General features: G+C 35.3%; 1 pseudogene; it reads left to right on the top strand.

Annotated features, from left to right (window-relative positions):
* Positions 1–10,866: 10,866 nt before the first annotated feature.
* Positions 10,867–12,952, top strand: LOC149177842 (GTP-binding nuclear protein Ran1B-like; annotated as a pseudogene).
* Positions 12,953–19,930: the final 6,978 nt, after the last annotated feature.

Genomic DNA, 19,930 nt, shown 5'->3' with positions numbered 1-19,930 from the left:
ACAATTGCAGGAACATAGAAGGTTTCAAGGAACAGAGAGGGTTTCTGCAAGGAACAGAGGAACGAAAAAGATAAAGGGTTTCAAGGAACAAAGAGGGTTTCTGCAAGGAATAGAGAGGGTTTCTGCAAGGAATAGAGGAACGAAAAAGATTGAGAAATGTTTGCAGATTCACGAAGATGGTGACAGTGCCACACCAATGTCACTTTGTTTCTGATGTGCTAAGAGATGGCTAGAGAATAACCTCGATTTGTTCCAGAGGGATTCTCCAGACGGCACGAGAAATTGGGCTTTTGGGAGGAATTTATGGAACAGAATCCAGCGGTGGGCCTGGCGGAACTACTCCATTCCCTGCCTGATTCCTACCACGACTTTCCATTACGAATCCACTGGAAAATGGTGCTGCATCTTCATCAACCAAACCTTCCTCCACACTGCAATGAACCGACACCTTTGCTTCTACAACCAAACCTTCCTCCTCGTCATCAACTAAACCTTCCTCCTCATTTGCCCCATTGCAATGGAGGGTTTGTTAAGAAAATGGAGAGACAAACAAACACCAATGTTTGAGAGCCACGAGACTAGGGTTTCTATGATGGGCATTAAGGGCATGAGGCCCAATGGCAGTAGAGTACATACTCATTTATTCGTGGGTGGTGGGAGATAGATATTAATACCCTCATTCTTATGAAAAGTGGGAGACATGGGTGGGAAACAACAGGAAACAACGAACTAGGCCATCTTAAAATGGAAACAAGACTGTTGAAATGACCGAAACTTTTTTGGTGTAGAGGCCGAAAATCTTTTTGGTGCTAAATTGTTTTAGTTTTTATATGCTGGGGCAACTTTCACTGTTATTTTTCAAAGGAACTCGAAGCTGAGCTAGAAGTTTCAAGGAAGACATCAAAGGGTTTATTTTCCACAGGTATTTTCCTTTCAATTTGATGTATTTCCCTTGCAAAGATATTGGCATTGGTATTATTTTCCTTGCGTAGCTGTATTCATTGGTATAGCTGTAGGAATTGGGATTATTTTCATGGTATAGATGTAGGCATTGGGGATTATTATCAACAATTTCCTGAGCCGTGTCTGGTTCTGTTTCTTTATAATTACATGAACAACTTAATTTCTACTTTGAAGTATCGCTCTCTATTTGTGTGTAGACATGAATCCAATCAACCTTGTAATGAGATGACTCACCTGCATGCTGGGAAACACTAGGCATTGGCTCATACATACTAGAGACACTATCCACTTTTGAACCATACAATTCATCAAGGCCATAAAACTGTTTGTCATTGTATGGACTCTGAATAATGAAATTTGTCTTCATGAACTTCATCCTCAATAACTGAGTTATGAGGTTGCAAACCAACATCTGAAACTCAAATATTCTCATAAGCTTCTTGAGGTTCATCGTATGATGAATGAATCAGTTGATGATCTCCAAATTTCAAAGAAACTGCATTAGACAACATGGGACAACCATCATTTTGGCTACTGTTATAATTCTTATGTGATTTTCGTTCTTCATCATCGTGAGTTTCACTTTTGTAAACCTGTTCAATTTGCTCTTCTTTTTCAACTACATGATCTTGATATCTTTCAATTGCATCTGAATTCTTAAACCCATACTCGTGAGTTTCATTATTAACAAGTGAGATGGGATTTTCCTGAACAGAAGTAGCTGAAATGTACTGTATGGTGCATTCTTCACCATCTCGAACTTCATTGGATGATGCCTCCTTTCTAAATAACAATTCTTTCTTGTCAATGAAAAACTGTCTCCTTTCTAATTAAGACAAGAAAAGGAATTTTCTTTATGTATCCCATGGAGTATAACCTTTTATATGCAATTGTGTCTTATAACATGATAGTGTTGCACCCTAACCCAACATACAACATTGTAGCAATCCTAGTTAATTTGGGTGTGTTTTGAGAAATGAGGTCATCCTTTTATGAAAATGCACGCCCCATTGGCTCATTGTTATATATTTCAACTTCTGTGCAATAAATGGCCACATTGAGTCACTTGATATCCACCATTCTAGGAGATGCACTGGGATGATCTTTTGCTTGGATATGTGATCATGTGTTTGGCACTAGACTCTAATTCGTTAGCATGAAATAGGTTCTAGAGGGGTGTTATGGAAATATGATTGATTCTCCTCTGAACATCTCAAATCTCCACAAATCTGCGCATAGGTATAATACCAAGCCATGATATTTGTAGCTTGGGTCTTTGAGAAGTATGAGGCATGAAATTGGCATTATTTGGTTTAATCCCACACCAACATTTACTCATGAATTGATGAAACCGGAGCTCATGGGCATTCATTGCATTGTCATTCATTTGAATTCACTTATTCCATGTGTGGTTAACTATATTGGAGGGTTAAACATAATTCTGAGTTTTTATACCCTCTCTGCCACCAGTGTTCTACATTATTTTATGTCTTTTCATTTTCCAAGCATATTTCAGGGTTCTTTATTGCATATTGGTGCTCTTCTAAGGTAGCACACCATCTCGCTTCATCTACCATAATAATTATTTGGACTTCGATTAGTAGTTTCCATGCATGCTTAATATGATTCATATGCATTGCTTTTCAAATGTTGATTTCACAGTTTAATATAAACTGGTGATAATTTATTTAAATATTTTATATACAAAATGATGCTTGTTTGTTAGGAACGCTGTTTATTTTTTGAGCACCATATATGGAACCTCGTTGGTTCAATCCATAATTGCAGAGAGTCAACCAACCAGACTTTCATTTAATTTTCTAAAATCTCTCACTTTAATCCAACTTCTGAATGTTGTTATATAAATGATCGAACAGAAACTAACTGTGGCAGCAAACTATCTTGAGGCATTATCTGGGCAACGAATCATCCCTGAGACATTATCTGAAGCATTGGCCTATCTCTAAGGCATTATCTATAGCAGTACATTAAATCTGAGGCTTCACTGTGGCAGCGATATGTCTATGAAGCAATTCTGAGATAGAAAGATACCTCTGAGGCACTGTTGATGACAACAGATCATCCCTGAGGTATCAATTGTGGTAGCGAACCAACTATAAGGGATTGTTTGTGGCAACGAATCACCCCTAAGGTTTTTATGTGGCAGCAAATCATCTTGAGGTATGGTCTAGGGTTTTGAGGCAAGCAAGGTCTGGTTTGGAGTTGATTGTGGCTGCAATGAGATAGTGAAGTAATGTTTATAGGCAGCAAGGAGATATTCTACAAAGATTACTTTGTATTATGCGACAACAATTTAAGACAGTGCATTACCCTTTGTAATATAATCCAGAGAACTCCTCAATGAAATTAGTCTTACATGCATAGAAGTTTAAACCAACATATTTTAGAATAATTTTATGGTTTTACACGTTGTCATATATTTCAACATTTATTTATGTAATGATCCTAACTAGTGTCCACAAACTTTTATTCGTAGATTTTTATTACATTATTCTATACAAAATGGCAGACCGGGTATTTATGTTGCTTTTGGTATTTGTATTATTTATGTTGTTGATTTAGTTAGAGGTTGGATTTGTTTTTAGAAATAACTTTAAAATGATACTTCAAAAGTTTGTTTGTGACTAGTTAAATGCTTGTTGGAACACTCTGATAAGCTTGCCTCAAAGTGTTGGACAGATCTTCAATGCTCACTCAACACATATTTGGTGTTACCGATTCTATTTTCTTATCGGTTTTTTGATCAAGGTTTTCTTATTTTTATGTTATTATGTGTTTTTTTAAGAATGTACCCATGGGTGTTACCGATGCTACTATGGGGGATTCAATGATATTCACTACTTTTATGGAAATGTTAACAAATGCACGAGGGCAAGACGCTGCTATGATGATGCATGAGGTAAGCTTGAATATTGTCTTTTATATGTTCAATTATCTTATATTCCTTATTATATTATGCTAATTTATGTTTGTGGAATGCAGGCAATCGCTAAAGTCATTCCAACCCCTACAACACCTTATAAAACATCTAAGGTAATGATAGTGATAAAACTTGAGCAATATTTTTGTGCATTTAGTTAACTTATTTCACTATATATATATTTTAATATTTGTGTTTTTACTAAGCATGCATTTTGTTGGTATGCAGGATTCGTTTATGCCCCTCAATACAACCAATGTTGGCATGCAGGGATCATTAATGCCCCCATATACATCTAATGTTATGCAAGATGTAAGATTCAACCATTTATTTATGTGAGTTTGATTATGTTATTTGTTGAGAAATCTAGGGCATATATTTAATAAAGTTTTTGCACAACGACTCCATGATTTATAAGGTGTTACGAAGAGCTACATCATGCCTTCAAATGGATCACCCCATCCGTTTTTTTCTTCTTGTACATACAATACTATTTTAACAAGTAACCCAAAGCAATATATTATTCCAAAACATGATGTCAAGTTACTTTTTAAAGGGTTTTTATGTAATCAAGAGCCCTTTTTAGGGTTTCTTAAATTCAAACCTTAGATCATACTCTTTTCCCTTTATGTCATTCTAGAGTTCATCCCATGCCCTAGAAATCAAATCATAGGGAACAAATACCTTAAGATTAAGGTTTCTAAATACTAGGGTATTTCTTAAAATATAAACCCATAAATTCAACCCTACTACATCTTATGATGGACCCTTTAAAAGAAAATTATTATACATACCTCATGGACACCTATTTGTACTGATTAGTATTTTGGTTGCCATGATTATTTGCAACTTTACTATACATTTCATTGATCATTTGCCACCTTCATGACCTCCTTTTAATGAGTCTTCTGAGATATTGTCATTCTATAATGGGACTTGCTTCTTCATGTGTTCATGAAACCCATGCCTTAGTCATAACAAAAATAATCTTCTTTTTCCTTTTTTTACATAAATTACATAGAATTGTGATTAGATATGTCATTATGAAGACCAAACCTAGTTACATATTTCAACATTATTCATCTGTTATTCCATCTTATTATTTATATTTGTGCCTTGCAGGATGTTTCTAGGGTGACTCCAACAATTATATAATTTGTTGGTATAAAGGGTCATGTTATGCCATCTACACCTAGACCAGAACCCCATAACATGCCCTTTACACACTCTGTTGGTATAGAGGGTCATGTTATGCCATCTACACTTAGACTAGAACCCCATAACATGCCCTCTACATCAAATGTGGGTCTAGTTAGTGTTCTCCCACCAAGACCAGAACAAGTTTCTTTGAGGAGTATGTTAAGGCTCCTACCAGATATTCCTACAAATGTTCAAATCAGACAAGAAATAATTGAACAAATTTAGTTATGGGAAATGTCATTGTTGGAGAGTGTAGCTCCTACAAGAGATCAACAGGTAATTTTTTTTTTTTTTTTTTTATAATTTCATTTGTTATGTTTAGGATCATTATTTTAGAAATGAAAAATAGTTTCATATTTTGGTTGGGTTCTTAATAGTTCCACAATTTCATTGTACATGCAGGAAGTAAGTGACACAGTGCCTAATGTATCTATAAGGGAACCTTCCTCAATCCCCAAGACTACAACAATATCATCGGTGACCACAAAAGGAATGCAAGAAGTTACAATCTTGCTCACTTTAGAAGGAAATGTCTTGAAGGATGAAACAGGGCTGAAATTTTATCACTTTATTTTCGTCGTGCAGAACAATTATTTGGAAATACCATCCAAATGGATTGGAGGAAACAAGCCAATGCCAAAAAAGAGGAACTATTTAAAGATGTAGTAATAGCATTTGGTAATCTTGGATTTGATAAGGAACTTATTTTACAGATTGCAAGTAAATACATGCACTCAAAGAGGTCCAATTTAAGGACAAAGTTGACAAAAAACTTGATGTATCCACGTCCAGCTTGGATGACATACCAAGTGACGTGGGATGAACTTATGAAAGATGCCAACTTTAAGAGGAAAGTCCTCAGAAATCCAAACTATACGCCATCTGCACAAGGAGGAGCTAAGAGACGCCTATGAGATACAAGAAAAACAACCCAAGCTAGGGTGTAAAAAATTGGATCTCACAAATTAGGCTCTGGTGGATATAATAGTATTCATGGTGGTATGGTAAGTGATATTTCCATCTATTATATTTTCTATTTTAGGCAAAATAACCATGGTCACGTTGAGTTAATTGTATCTTATTAGTTATTTTACCTTATAGATATGATTACCTTTGTTAATGTAGGTTCACCAGTTTCAAAAGGAAGCTTCAGAGGAAGACCTAAAATATGCTTTATTACATGGTTCCCAAGGTCTTTTCCAACACATGATAAATCGAGGGGAAAAACTAATTACTGGTTATGGATCCGAGGTTAGTTGTTTATAATATTATATGAATAATGCCATAAATCAATTGGAGGTTTTAATGTTATTATAACAAGTTAAAGTGTGTTGTGTATAGGAATCAGGTGAAACATCTGGGAGTGAGCATGGGGAGGAGATACAAGCACATGATGATTTGCTTGTTGCACAAAATCATCCAATAGTCATTCCTAAACCTTGGCAGGAAACCATTGTTGAATTTCAGCGAATGGACTTAGAAAAAAATAATGAGGAGGGTGTTCAATGTGATGAGCATTTCACACCCACAATTAATGTAGCGCCTCCCAAAAAGAGGACAAAAAGGATTGATATGTGTTATTTTAATAACTTGAACGTGCATCGCTCTAGCTTCTAAGGAGCGCACTGGGTTGTGAGGGTCCAAACATAAACTAATTATGTGTGCAACAAAACAAATTTTGAAGATACTTTGTTTTTTTGATGAGTACTTACATATTATGGGCATCACTAAGACTGTTGCAGGTCCTAACTTGTATTATTTGTTTGATTATGATCAATTTGATATGATTATATTTGTGTTGTATGTAGATGAATAGGTCCTAAAAGTTAGTTAAAAAAACTCTATCCCATGGTGCAAGAAGAAACTGGCAAGTGAAGTTGACATGAAGGACATACACCTCATGTGTTATTTCTTGGTCTTGGAGGTTTGGCTGAGTTGAGGTGAGGTGGTCCTCGAATAGGGGTAAGTAAGCAATTGAGATTCTGAAGAAGTTTCGGATAATGGACAATAAACCATAGGCTACTTTTATGATACATATTTTGAAGTTATCAGTAGATTAAGATTCAAATTTGGTTGACTCGTCAGCGTACAAAAAGTATATAGGTTCCCTAACATATCTGGTAGAATTTAGCAGTCAAATTGTTGTGTGCATGAGATCCCTTGTCTCACAAACAAGGGGGGCTCAGACACCAATTTAGTGTCCAGCTTGGCTGCTAATATATGGTTGAGCTGAGGTTGCTGCAAATATGCTCCATGGTCTGAGGTATGTGAGGTACTTAAAGGGCACACTAGCACAGTGCTTTGAGCTGCTGCATGCTTTAGTGGATTTTGACAGGGCCAGAGATGCAGGTGGCAGGAAGAGTGATTCATGGTTTTGTTTCAGCTTGGGTTCAAATATAATATCTTTTTAGGATGGGATACCCATGTGTGCAAGTTGAAGAAGTCCCTTTCTGGGCTAAAGTAGCCTCCTGTGCTTGGTACTCATGGATTTATGAGTACTTACAGATTATGGGCATCACGAAGACTGTTGCAGGTCCTAAATTTTATTATTTGTCTGATTATGATAAATTTGATATGCTTATATTTGTGTTGTATGTAGATTACCCGGTCTTAACAGTTAGTTTAAAAAACTCTATCCCATGGTGCAATAAGAAACTGGCAAGTGAAGTTGACATGTATTATTTCTTGGTCTTGGAGGTTTGGCTGAGTTGAGGTGAGCTGGTCCTCGAACACGGGTAAGTAAGCAATTGAGATTCTGAAGAAGTTTTGGATAATGGACAATAAACCCTAGGCTACTTTTATGATACATATTTTGAAGTTTTCAGTAGATTCAGATTTAGATTTGGTTGATTCGTCAATGTACAAAAAGCAGATAGGTTCCCTAACATGTATGCTAGACTTTAGCAATCAAATTGCTATGTGGATGAGATCCCTTGTCTCACAAACAAGGGGGGATCAGACACCAATTTAGTGTCCAACTTGGCTGTTAATATATGGTTGAGCTGAGGTTGCTGCAAATCTGCTGAAAAATGCATGTGCCATCCTTAGATGTGTTTTGCAAATGGTTTTTATTATTTTGGATTGAAATGAAAAAGTAAACCTCTGGCTCATGTACCTGCTTTTTATTTGGCTGTGCTTTTACAGATCAATGTCTTACAATGTTTCCAGTTAGCCTGCGCTGTTTTCATTTATCAATTTCTTATGCTTTGTCTGGTAGTTCTTTAAATTTGGTATCTCAGTGAACTTTGCACCCAGCTTAAAAATAGATTGATAAAGATGGATATAATGCTGGTTGGTATTGGTAATGGGAGTTTATTCATAGTTTTTCTTATAATTTGGTATCTCTTTGAGGTTTGCAGCTGGTTGATGGATAGATAGTAGTTCACTTGGATCTACTCTAATTTTTATCTGGCTTTAATACATCATGGATGGCTTTAATACATCTTGGACTTTTGTGGACTTTAATGGTTAAGAAAATTCTATCATAGTGTATTAGGTTAAGATGGTTTATTTATTTATTTTCTCCTGTCTTTTGCTTAAGTTGATATATTCTTTGAGATTAAGATGCTTTTTTAATAGGTTTGATGAAGATTAATGTATTCTAGTTTACTAGGTTAATATTTTTTGTTTTAGTAATTTTTTTGTTCTCATCATCTTAAAGATAACATGAAGTTAAGATGAATAATTTTAGGTCTAAACTTTTTTGGTTTTAGGTTTAGTTAAGATTAGTCTCTTCTAGCTTGTGAGGTTAATTTGTTTTGTTTTACTTTTTTAGTTTTTTTAATTGTTTTACTTTTTTAGTTGTTTTTACCTAAGGTGATAAACTCTTGAACCGAGATTTTTTTGTCAGTTTTTTTAAATACTGACTTTTAAGCATTGAGGTGTGATATTTTCGAGGTTTAGATAGATTTATACTATCTTTAGGTTAGATTAAATGGAACTGATATTCTTATGGATTAGATAGATTTGTACATTCTTATGTTAGATTAAATGGAACTATGTTGGATTCTACTAGGTTATTTACAGTTGTTTTAAGATAATGGTCAATAAGTTGAATAAATAATAATTTTTGTTTTTGTATTGGTGATCTCACTCAGGATAGTGACTGATATTCCTGGAGCCACAGATGCAGCTCAAGGCCAGCTAGCCTTTTCACTTGGTGGACTGTGTGGATTACATAGTACTTGGCCTTTGTTCCTTCTATTTTTAACAGTTCAAAATGCTGTTTAATTTCATTATTTTATCTCAGTGGTTGAGTTTACAAGTTTTTGCAGGGCATGAAATAGATATGCTATGATTTGTGAGCTGCTTTGCACATCAATATATTATTTCCAGATGACCAGGTACGTGTAGATTGATACCTTACATCTAAATTAATTAGAGAAATTGGTCCTGATTCATTTCACAGAGTTCTAACCAACCATATTCATTAATTAGAAGTGTTGAGAGTGGGGTATGTATGTCAGAAGGAATCATAGTAGTTGATAAACATCATGGGATCATGAGCATATCCATGAATGGCTCTTGGTATGCTATGAGAAAGAAGAACATTTCATGGATTTTGTTTGCAGATATTTCTATTCATAGTATTCTCATTTCATCTACTCTACCAGATGTTAAATTGTTATTCTAAAGAACCTTATGATTGGATTGTACAAGAAACCTGACATTGTTGTATCTATTTTGTGATGCTATATGTTAATCATTAACAATATTTGATTTCATACATTTGATTCCAATGGTTTTCTATTTTTTTAGGTGTTTATTTATTTATTTATTTTTCCAGCAGAAAAAAATGGATAGGGCATGGGCATGTCGAGATCATGGAATCGAATAGATGGATGTGAATTATAGTGTTTTCAGTAGTAATTATCATCTGCTTCACCTGCCCACCAGCCAGGTAGATTGTTCAATATTTTAATTTTTTGTCCATGGGTCTATGTTTTCATCCTTCGGGCGACCGATAAATGATTGCTGTTTGGGTTTTCTGAAGGGAGGGAGGGAACTTAAACATTCGATGAATTCCACCTCAGTTTGAATGTGCAGATATCTTAAATATTCTCATAAGTAATTCTCTTATCTCAGAAATTGAAACAGAGTATCAATTCACATCTTGTGTCAGTAGGAGGACATGTTATATTTATTTTGTTATTTATGTTATCGAGTACTCACATGTCTGTTTAAGGTAAAAAATTAGTAAACTGCATTCAAATTCATGCTAGTCACATTATTTTTTGATGGACAATTATATTGCAAATAGGTAGGCATTGTGCTGCTGGACAATTGTTCAACTTACGAATAATTACAGGTAACCAAAAAATTTGGTTTCTCTGGTAGAGAACTATTTAGCAGAAAATGAAAATAGATTTCTAGTCTTTGGTTTCATCTAGGACTAACATCCTTTGAGTTTTCTTCGATCTTCAAGACAAACTATTTCCACTGTTAAAACTTAAATAGATATAAGGTAGAGGGTAGGCAATATTTAGCTGGCCAGAGGCCAAGACTACTTTATGTAACCCAAAGTATAATCGTGAACAACTATAACTTGTATTGAACACTTGTATATAGGCAATGAAGCACATAAAGTTCCATCATAAGTTGCACATGTACATAATCAAAATGTTTGCTATTAAATAATTTAAGAATCAATACACATTTTAGCCTAGGAGACCATGACCATATACAATGATGAGAATAGAAAAATTATTTCCCAACTTAATATTCAACCTCAGTTGATTTTCTTGTTTATAATCTAGGAAACCATGGTAAGAAGGCCTGTAGATCCGGAGGAGGAGCTCAGAATGATGGCTCAAGAAGTCCATGGTTATGTGGAAGATGTTCTAAATAGTCTTGCTGCAAATGTTCCCAAAGTAAGACATCCATGTGGATGAGCACACAATACAACCATACAGAATCTCAGTGTTTATTCAGTCCATGATACTTGAATTGATGATTTGATGATTTGCAGGCTGTGGTGCTTTGTCAAGTTGAGAAAGCCAAGGATGAAATGCTGATCCAACTTTATAGCTCAGTCAGGTAAGGTTTAATGACAAAATGTGGTTAAGGTACATCAATAATTAGTTTGATTATTTTACCATTTCTATATTTTTCTAGACTGATTTTGATTTTCACTTGAAATCAGGTCTCTTGGGACTTTACGAAAGTAGTGTTTTTTGTCATCCTCTGCAGGTGTAGTAGACACCTGTTGATTGGAGCACTGTACATTTGAGCTTTTGGGGTGCCTTTTCAACTTTTTGTTTAAAAAGGTCCTACATGGATTTAAACTTGGATCGATCCCAAGAGAACTTTTGACTTATCAATTCTATTTTCCCGTGTTGATATGTATGTAGTGTGGGCTCAGTAGCAACACCTTTTAACCTCAATATCAATGACAATGGAGCAACTATGAGCCCTTTTTTGGTTCCTTTTTATCAACACTCTGTTTTACTCGTTTATGTCTCTTTAATTTGAATTTGAATTTAATTTAATTTTGAATTTATAGACATACTGTGTTATTGGTTGTTTTGATCAATACTGGTTTGCTTTTCCTGCTTCTGTTGGCATTTTCCTCGTTGAATTGGCGAGGGTTCTGTATTTTTCCACTTATATTTATTTGAATTTTAATTTAGTTTAATTTTGAATTTATAGACAGACTCTGTTATTGGTTGTTTTGATCAATACTGGTTTGCTTTTCCTGTTTCTGTTGGCATTTTCCTGATTGAATTGGTGAGGGTTCCATGTTTTTCCACTTCTATTTATTTGTTTCCTTCTTATTTACTGATTGGGATTTTGTTTGTTGTAGTATTCATGGACAATGTGAAGTTATCATGTTTGATGTTACTGCACGATTGACTTACAAGAATGTCCCAACGTGGCACAGAGATCTTTGTAGGTATCTCTTTTGTAGAGGGGTTGGATCTCTAAGTAGAAATGAAGGTTCCTTAATTGTGTGGTGGCACAACTGCCTGAACCAATTAGCTAAATATCTTTGTGAATTTTAGGGTGTGTGAGAACATTCCTATTGTTCTTTGTGGAAACAAGGTTGATGTGAAGTATAGGCAAGTGAAAGCTAAGCAATTTACTTTTCATAGAAAGAAGAATCTTCAATACTATGAGATATCTGCAAAAAGTAACTACAACTTTGAGAAGCCATTCTTGCACTTGGCACGGAAGCTCTCAGGGTGAGCCTTTAATCTAGTTTCTGATGCTCCCTAATATGAATGTTATATTAAAAAATTTGCATTGATTCTATAATGGGTTATTTTTATAGGGATCCAAACCTTCATTTTGTGGAGTCACCTGCTCTTGCTCCTCCTGAGGTTCAGATAGACCTTGCAACCCAGCAATAGTAAGTAGAATGCTATTTTCTTATTATTTTTTGTTAACTTTTATTGAAATAATTTGTTCCATTTCTAAAAGATTGAAACTTTGGCTTACAATCTTTTATGTTGTCAGGTACGAGGTAGAACTTGTAGCAACTACGACCCAACCCCTTCCAGATGACGATGATGATGCTTTTGAATAGCTTTGTTAAGATGCTTTTGCATATTTAGGGATTGGTGGATTCAATTAGTTTTGTATCATTGGAGTTTTCTCTTCAGTTCCGACATTTAATTCTGATTTGTATTTGGGGCTTAGAATAGCATTATCGCATCTCTCTATATGTGATTTGGGTACTGTGTAGATGTTTTCATCGGTGGAGTTGGCTAAGCTATCTTAGTTCAACTCCATTACAGAGCTATTTTTATATGCTAAGACAGTTTTTTTCCGTTTTATACTCTTGCACATTTTGCACAAGAACTTTTTGTACTCTTCAAATATTTCAAGAATGCTCAAGTGCCTTTCGTTGTGTAATGTTGGGGGAAATGCTAGTTGCGATGATTGTTGCTTGTAATATATTATGGCTTGTTAAAACTTTCTCTGAAAATTCTAACTATGTCTGAGGATTTATTTTAACTCTGAAATTGGTTTACATAAAGCTTGTACAATGAACAGTTTACCTGCTAAACTATCAGAATAAATGATATTATAAAGTAAGTGCTAATACCTTGTATGCGGGCCAAATCCTCCCTTTGCAATATTGTTTTCATTCGGGACACTTTCTGTTGCAACTGTCAATGTTTCCGTGGTAAAAACTATTGGTTGACCCTACATATAGCCTATGTTTCCGTTCGGGGCTCTACAGATTGCAATTTCTGCAATGCGAACTTGCAATTTCTAACTTCGATTAGAAGTCGTGCAACATCCGTATGGAAAAAAGATTGTATTCGCAATAACATCAAGAGGAAAGAAAGATGCATGTCCTCTAGAATGGATCTTCACACTGAGACCAATGCTAATGGTGTTGAGAAACTACTGTGAAATGGAATAAACAATGTTGAGGTGCAGAACAAATATATTTTGCCTCCCCAGGAGCAACCCAACATGTCTCAGGTCCGCGAGAGCATTCCTGTGGTCGATCTGAAACACTTGGATGGCCCTAGCAGAACCACTGTCATACAACAAATCCAATGTGCATGCCAGGAGGATGGCTTTTTCTAGGTACAACCTTCAATATCCAATGTCCCATGTTATGAATTTTTTGCGGAAGGGATTGGATTCATGACGCTTTGAATTTTGAATCCCATGATATTGCGATATAAACTGTTTTGAAGATTTGAATTTTGAATTTTAAGATTTGAATTTTGAATCTCATAATATCTCTCAATAAACTTCCAAAATCTCAATTATGAACATTAATTCTTAAAAAAATTTCTGTTCAAATTCAGTATTAATATGGTTGAAGCTGCATGATATGATCAGATAGTGAACCACGGGGTACCAGAGAGGGTGATGAAAAACATGATGGGAATCGCCAAAGAATTCTTCGAAATGCCGATGGAAGATCGTGCATGCCTCTATTCAGAGGATCCAAATCAATTGGCTCAGCTTGCTACAAGCTTCAATATTCACAAAGATGAAGTCCTTAATTGGAGGGACTATCTGAGACACCCTTGTTTTCCATTACACAAAGTCATCGACTCTTGGCCTAAAAAACCTGTATCCTATAGGTAGCCATTAAACCTTATGTCAACCATTAAAGCAACAATCATAACTCGTTTGGCTTAATATAATATTGAAGCTTTTGTTACAGGGAAATTGCAGGCAAGTATGCTGTGGAGGTGAGGGCACTGTGTTTAAGGCTACTGGTTGCAATTTCTGAAGTTCTAGGACTCCATTCTGATTACTTGAATAATATTTTTGGGGAACACAGACAGCTGTTACTTGTAAATTAGTATCCACCATGCCTAAACCCAGATGTTACCCTTGCTTTAAGAAGCCAATCAAATGCAGGTGGCATCACTGTTCTAATGCAAGACGATGTCAGTGGTTTGCAAGTACTTAGAAAAGGGAAGTGGGTTGTTGTAGAACCCATTGCTAATGCCTTTGTTATCAAACATAATAAGCGAGTCTTCCTCGGTTAAAATCAAAATAATTCATGGGCTACATAAGAAACCTCATAAGCTTTTGATAAGTGATTAGTTAAAGAATATTTGTGATGAGTCTGTTTAGAGTATTAATTTTCAACAATGATCAAAAATAATTTGAAAAAGAAGTTAAAATAACAATGATCAAGGATTTCAATGGATCCAACACCACCTTCAAAGCCTCCATAAAGTTGGCTTTAAGCATGTTTGCAGATCGGCGAACAAAGTGGCTAATTTGCTTGCCAACCAGGGTGTTATCAGCACAGAGATTAAAGTGGCATCAAATTGGCATGAGTTGCCACAGAGCAGGTTAAAGGAGGTTGTTCAGGAACAGGCAGAAAATGATAAGCTGGAGTTTAAAGATAGAGCCTGGGACCAGGGATCAATTTGACTCAACCTTTGCTTTCAACATTTGCATGTGTCATCATTATCAGATAGACGGTTTTGTGGCGTGGCGGATACCTAGTCTGGCCGCTCATATTCCCAGAGCAAACGAGAGGATGCTCTCTGTTTATCTTGGGGATCAAAACGAGTCCCTCAGATCTTCGTTCAGTGACAAACCCCTCATCTATTCAGGGTTCCAGGTTCGGGCAAGGAAGATCCACAAGCGCAAACAGAGCCCTGTTTCTTCCAGCGGACGGTCCTTCAAGATTTTGGAGTCTCGGCATGGTTTACCGCCCCCTAGGCGGTTTCTGGATGATCGCACAGCTTTCTGTTGGAAAGCGGTTTTGATGAAAATGTAGCGATGCCACTCACCCTCAAACATGTGGCATGGAGAGGGTTCCAAAAACCGCTCTTCCCCGCTCACTAACGTCGACCCTTCTTATTCCGTGCGATATCAACATCATCCGTTGGATTCAGTCAATGACGATCGATGATTGCGGTGGTTCGTGCAACTTGGGGGCAGGACTATTATACTTCGGTCTTTTTGACGGAGCGATATCCTCCTCGATCGTCGATTTTAATGCTTTTTATTGGACGGCTCAGATGAACAGGGCTTTTCCTAAAGCGGTGTTTCCGGTTAGTTCACGTGCTTTCCGGAAGCCAGATTGCATTTTTGTTCATTTTTCCATGGGTTCGGGTTTCTTTGTATAACTATAAGGTTCTAACCTGGAGGTCTTGTACTCCTTGCATGTAAAATTGTACACTATTTTTTTTTTTTGGTTTTATGAAATAGAAGGATCCATACTTGCTTTAGCAAAAAACTGGGCGGGCATAAAAACGTTCCATTACAGACCGTTCAAGCGAAAGAATACTCACTCTATAATACTGTGTAATCCAGTTCTAGATATCATACTCACTCTATAATACTGCGTAATCCAGTTGAGCGATGAAGCTATATTTTTGATAACATGATTGAAGCATAAAACTAACCCATACTTGCCACCAACGAAATTAATACAATCTTGTACAGTTGATAACTGTGGCTATCAAGCCTGCCTGGGTATTCTTGTGGGTATGTTGTCTGTAGAACACATAAAGGTATCGCCATTTCATTAATTGGGCTCTCGATTGATTTCTGCATAAGGATTCGCATTGTCTAAATCTAAAGTCGTTTCCATTCAACAGTCTACAGATTCTTCTTTAACTATAGTAAAATTGGGATATGGAATGCTTATCAAAGCTAAGGTAGCATCTTAAATCCAAACTTCTGACTCCCATTTGAAGTAGTAAAACTTGGGTGTAAATTTAGTAATGAATTGAATCCCCTCTTGCTAAACAAAGGTAATATTAATAACCCATATGCACTGGTTTCTATCAGACACGAATTTCTGTGGTGGTTTCTCTCATACACGAGTACTATTTGTGAACTTTGAATGTGAAACTACTTTGAAAGAACATTCAAAATGATTTTATTTATTTTTTTAAATAATTTTTTATATTGTCTCTAGAGAGACAATAGTTTGAATTATGATTTTATTTATTTATTTTTAAATAATTTTTTATATTGTCTCTAAAGAGACAATAGTTTTAATTATGGTTTTTAATCTCAGCTATTGTCTCTAAAAAGACAAAAATGTAATTGTCTCTAAAGAGACACAAATGAAGTTGTCTCTAGAGATACAAATGAATTTGTCTCTAGAGACACAAATCAAATTGTCTCTTAATAGACAATAATTCTTGTCTTTATAGAGACAATAATAATATGTGTTCTATATTGTCTTTATAGAGACAAATTTTTGAGACATTATATTTTGCCACAATCCCTTAGAGACAATATTTAATACAATACACAAGTCACTTTTTGTCTTAATTTAAGACAATTGACTCAAATATTGTGTTAAAACCCCCTAACATGTAGTAATGTGTATCTCTATATTTTAGTTTAGTTTTTCCACCACACTCTCATCTGATCTATCTCTCCGTATTTTAGTTTAGTTTAGTTTTTTCACACCGAAACTTACGAATGAGGTGAGTTTGCTTGCCCTTGCCTTTGGGGAGGGGCATTAACTAAGTTTGGTTCTAATTTATGTAATGTTATGTATGCAGGAGATGATTTTTCGTGGCACAGACACGACGGCTCTGCTGACGGAGTGGGCCATGGCAGAACTGGTGCTGAATCCAGATGCCCAGAAGAAAGCTCAGGCAGAGCTGGACGCTGTAGTGGGGCGAGACCGCAGCTTGAATGATTATATATATATAGATATTATTTTCTAGGTTATATTATAGTATATTAATAATATAATATATTCTAATAGATCTGTTATATATAAAAAAGCTATTGGTATGTAAGTAGAAGGTTAATATTATGGTAGTCTATTAATTATATTATATATTAGAAATAGAAATTGTTAAAAGATCACTAGGTTACCAACACTATAGATCCAAACATTTTGGGTTAAAATTTCTTTTAGAATGCAAAATTTGAAAAAAAATTACATCCCTGTCATCTCTTTATAGATCTCAATGAATATGTAATGGTTTTCTCTCTCTACACAGAGATACACAATGTGTAATCTCAACATTATTTACATTTTATTTTTAAATACTATATAGAGTGCATAACTTAAACTTGCAAGTCAAAAAAAACTTTGCTGGATTTTAGCGAAAATTAACCAAAAAAATTTACACTTAAAAACGAACCAAAATGTAAAATAATGTAACATGTGCATTGAGACATTTTATCTCTACATTGTTGATATTAAAATGGTTTTTTGTTATTAATATATTTTTAGGTATACTTAATATTGCCTAATCTTGCATATTAAAGTATTTTTTGATACACTATATGAAATTTATTATTATTATGAACACTTTTAGATGTAACATATTAATTTTATATTAAGAAGGGAATGAATTACACATCTCCCTCTAATTAGGATAACTTGATATTTTTTATTTTACTTTTAACTTTCACTTGTTTTATTTTTATTTTTATTTTTTTGAACATTGAATATTTTACTCTCTCTCTCTATATATATATCCTATGTTGAAATGTTTTTGAAAAGTTACTATAAGGTTTAAAAATCTTACTCATATTTTTTTATACTTTTAATTACTTTATCTCTTTTAAAAGTTCATATGATATTATATTATGTCATGTGGACAATAAAATATTTTATTTATTTGGTACAGGTCTATACTTTCAAAATTTTTATATATGGCGGGCTAGGGCAAAAATGCCCCTTTAATGTCCCAAGGCCAAGCTAGAACTACTATAGTCGAGCCTTTAACAATATGTAACATCCCTTGTCAAAAATCCATGAAATAAAGTATAAAGGCAAAATAATAACATAGGTCATGGGGCACATAACCCAAGCTTAATGTTGAGCAAAACATCCTAGTGTGGGTGTTCATTTGGTTTATTATAGCTAGGGAAATTGGCAAAGGCAATGACAAAGTGTTTGCAAAGGAAAAATGGCATTAACTGACATTTTATTTATGAATATAAGGGAAATGAGGAGAAAATGAAGGTGAAAGGTCACAGGTTGCATGTGAGGAGTAAAATGAAGGAAAATAATGGAAAATGAAGAAAATAGAGGTCTCATTGATAAAAATTCTTCGGAGGATCAATTCACAACCTTTAGTCAGTTCAGTTTTGGAGATCTCTCTCTATTCTCTTTACTTTCTCATACTCTTGGGCACTTAGAGAATTCTTAGAGCACTCTAGCATTGGAGGAAGGAAGGCAAAGGAAAGACAAGAAAGAAAAGGGAAGTAAAGATCAAGAAAGGAAGAGCGAGATTACTTGCAGGTATCGAGTTGCATGTATGGTTTCCTTGCTAGTTTTCGCATGCATGGTACATGCATGTGTGTTTTGGTTCTCTTCTTATCTTTGGCATGGGTTTTTCCAGGTGTGACAGTGGTTTTTAACCTTGCTTTTCCATTTCCGGATAGCCATGGTGTGATGGGGTTCTCTTGTTTTGGTTGAGCTGGATTGCCCGATGGTTTTCGAAACTGAGTGGGGTAGTGCAAGGGGAGAAACAAAATCCTAGGAATCCCTAGGCCGGTGAAGGTGGATTATGGTGAAGTCTGATTGTGTATGACCTCGTTAGGCCTAGGAATCCTCAACCGGTGAATGGCAAGATATACGATAAATCCTAGATGGTGGAACCTCATTGGGCCTAGGAATCCTTGACTCGTGAATGGCGCGAAATATGTTAAATCCTAGAGGTGGAGATAGACAAATTCCTCGCAATTTAGGTTTAAAGATTCAGAGGCATCCATGCTTTTTTAGGGCCCAGTGATCCAATGGGATTACATTAAAGCCTAATTGTATTGATGATGGTTTTCGGCCTAGGAATCCCTTGGTGATCATACGATAAAGCTCGAGGAAGCCTTGATTGGTTCTGTTGTGAGTCCCTCATTCATGCTTGGAATATGGCATGGGAGTGGTTAGTTGAAAGAAAGATTTGGTTCAGCCTAATCTATGGTGGGGTGGTTCTTGGAAGTTCCTGCCTTGGTTGGCTTATACATACATTAATAAGAAATCATTTTCCTTTGGTATTTCATGTGTAAATGTACTTGTTAATATGTGGTTTTAATAGTTGTTCTATCATTGCTATTTTTCTGGTTATAGGCATGGTTTTATGACAGATCTTAGTCATGGCTTTCATTATGTTTTGATTAGGAAATGAACGAATAATGAATGTATGACCTAATAAATGATAATGCAGTTATTGTGATAAGGCATAAATTCTTCTTGACGATTCTCAGATAAGTATGAGACCCCTATACTCAAATCTGTGGTTATGACCCGTAGATGACATGTTTGTTATATGTTTGACGAAATGTTTATAATGGATAGTAGGGGTCAGGTCAAGGCCTTGTACCAATGTTCGCATTAGTAGCTTTAATTAATTGTTATTTATCATTTCTGGAAGTTTCATGAAGTTCTAAGTAGAGGCCTGAGACCTGGCC

This window comes from Pinus tabuliformis, chromosome 4_1, assembly GCF_031772625.1.
Source record: "Pinus tabuliformis cultivar Carrire ecotype Pingquan chromosome 4_1, CPIR1, whole genome shotgun sequence".
In the NCBI taxonomy this organism is placed as follows: domain Eukaryota; kingdom Viridiplantae; phylum Streptophyta; class Pinopsida; order Pinales; family Pinaceae; genus Pinus; species Pinus tabuliformis.
Note: the sequence above shows the minus strand (reverse complement) of the source record. Positions and strands in the feature narration are given on the sequence as shown.